Consider the following 2,642-nt stretch of genomic DNA (forward strand, 5'->3'; position numbering starts at 1 on the left):
TTACTCAACATGATCTCATCTTCTGTCTATGGAGACAGCAGCTAGTACAGAACGTGGCACATAGAATATATTTGTTGAACGAACCAGTGCACTTAAAAGCTTCTATCTCTAAGGAGCATTTATCCCTTGGTTTAACATTGACAATTTGAGTAATATGTGTATAATGTTAGTTAATTCAGTTTTGAGTTTCAATTGTTTTTTTTTTAATTGTAGGATATTGAATTAATAGGACCAATTTTATGAATTATATATTTCAAAAGTTTGCTGCACCATTTCCTTCTTTCTCAGGGATGTTTTCCCCCTTTCTCTCTTCCTTTTGATGTGCAAGGGACATTTAAGTCCTCCATGCATTTCTGGAAAACTAAAACCCCAAATCTAAGCCTGTTGAACCTCTTGTCACACAAGTGTTTGAAAGAATGGTACTTAAGGGAAATAGAAAATGACACTTTTTCCCTCATCTTTTGAAGACGAAATGATCCACCCCCCCCCCTTCAATTCTACCAAAAGAGATCCCCAGCTCATTTTCTTTAGCAAAAGCTTTAAAGTGTAAAAAACTCATCAAACATCTTTTCCTCTGAGACAATGTCATCTGAGTTCAAAGGATGTACACAGCTCTGCAAAACTGCTGTCTTGTTTCAGTGATAAGGCCTTGGCTTTCGTTTTATGTTTGACTCCAAGAAAATCAAATCTGTTTTCATGTACACTATGGCTATAACTAAATCATGAAATTAGGAGAAATAATCTATTTTTGCAGACAGCTGGAGTGTGGGGGGTGGTGAGGGGGAAGTTTCCAGTTAAAAAAACCCTAAGATGACTCTTTAGCTAGGTTACATTGCACTCAAGATACAGTTGGTTATTAAAACTGCAAACATATATTTATCCTTCCACACAATTAACAAAACCTACACTGTTGCTCTTGGGAAACAATAGTGCCTCCTTCCTATGGTGAACTCTTTGGAAAACATTTGCTGGCTAACTAGAAGATTGAGGACAATTGCATTTGTTTGTTTATTTTTCTCTAAATCTCAAAACTCCTGCACAATAATGATTAGGAAATTTTTTTTTAAATAAAAATTTCAGTGTCCATCCAATGACCTACCGAATCAGAGCTTCTTGGCATGGAAGCAGAAAATCTTCCTGAAAGAAAAAAAAATCATAAGACAANAACTAGACTGAAGAACAAAACGACAGCAACTTGTCTGTTCCCCTTCCCCCAATTCCCCAGCACTGTTCCCATCCCCCAATTCCCCAATTAAAAAATCTTCAAAAATATATATTTCAAAAGATATATTGAAATTAATGACAGGTGAAGAAAAATTTAGCAAACTTGAAGAAAACTCTTCGAATGTGGAAAGAGTGCTAAAAAGATGTAAAATATGAAGGAATGCCTAACAGATAGGAAGGACAGATTATATCTCAAAGAAGTTCCAGAAGAAGGGAATATTAAAAGTGGGGGAGAGCAAGATACAAAAGAAATGAAGCCTCAGGATTTCTTTGACTTGGTTAAAAGACTTGAAGATGTTAAGGGAATAAATAGAATAGAGGATGGTGGGTTGTGATGAGAGGTGATTTAGGTATGACTTCCATGAGATGAGATATTTTTGAGCTGAGTTTTGAAGAAACATGCTAGTGAGTTATCAGGATGTGTCTGTGTGCACATGAGTGAAGGTACTGACTAATGGAGCTGTGCCCTCTATTTTGATAAATATGGTTACTTATAAACCCCACATTCACCAATAGAAGAAGACTATGATTATTCTCTCTGTGATGACCTGTCTCTCATATATCTGGGTATAATTTTTATTTTGCCAACTATAAATCAAGTGATAGCCTTCCTGTTTTCCAGTGAGCCATATTACAAATGGAACATATAAGTAGCTGATGGAACTCTCTAACAGTCACGTCAGCTCGAGTTGGCTCGAACCAGCTGGCAAGAGCCAAGTGTGCACACACGAGTATCTTCTCAACCCTGTGTTTAGTAACATCATGTTGGTAGCTTAAAATTATCCATGATGGGGATATTTACACCACAGAAATTGGCAAATGCTATAACTCAGGGCTTTAGTTTTCAGAAAGTTAGTTATTAAATAATTTATCACAGACCATTGAAGCTATTCTCTGTTGGTGGAATGAAGCAATACCAAACCTCAAAGCAACAATAAAAAGTTTGCATCCAAAGCATTATTTTCTTAACTAAAAACAAAACGACCCCCCAAAAACAGGTTATATAACTTATCAGAAATAGAGTTTGGGTTACTATTTTCAGATTTTATATTTAATTTAATCATTACTGTGATTCAGCATGAAATACAATAGAAACTTTTCTATATTGTTCAGTTCAAATGTACAGTTATATCCTGTGTAAAAGAAGACAATAATGCTGAAGAGCTTTGCTTTTGTTCACCATCAGAAATGAGAATGATTAGGACATGGAGAAAATTGTAAATGGCAGTTTAAAGTTGCTACACTTGGCAAACACCACAACGATAAATTTTCCTCTGAAACTGTGACAACAATAAGAATAAACAAAAATAACTAGAATCATTTAAAATCATTTTTAAAATATGTATGTGAACATGCCTAATTTTTTTTTCTCCAAAACTATGTCTTCACAAATTTGTCATGGGTCTTCAACACCTGTG

This window comes from Hipposideros armiger, unplaced genomic scaffold, assembly GCF_001890085.2.
Source record: "Hipposideros armiger isolate ML-2016 unplaced genomic scaffold, ASM189008v1 scaffold_649, whole genome shotgun sequence".
Classification (NCBI taxonomy): domain Eukaryota; kingdom Metazoa; phylum Chordata; class Mammalia; order Chiroptera; family Hipposideridae; genus Hipposideros; species Hipposideros armiger.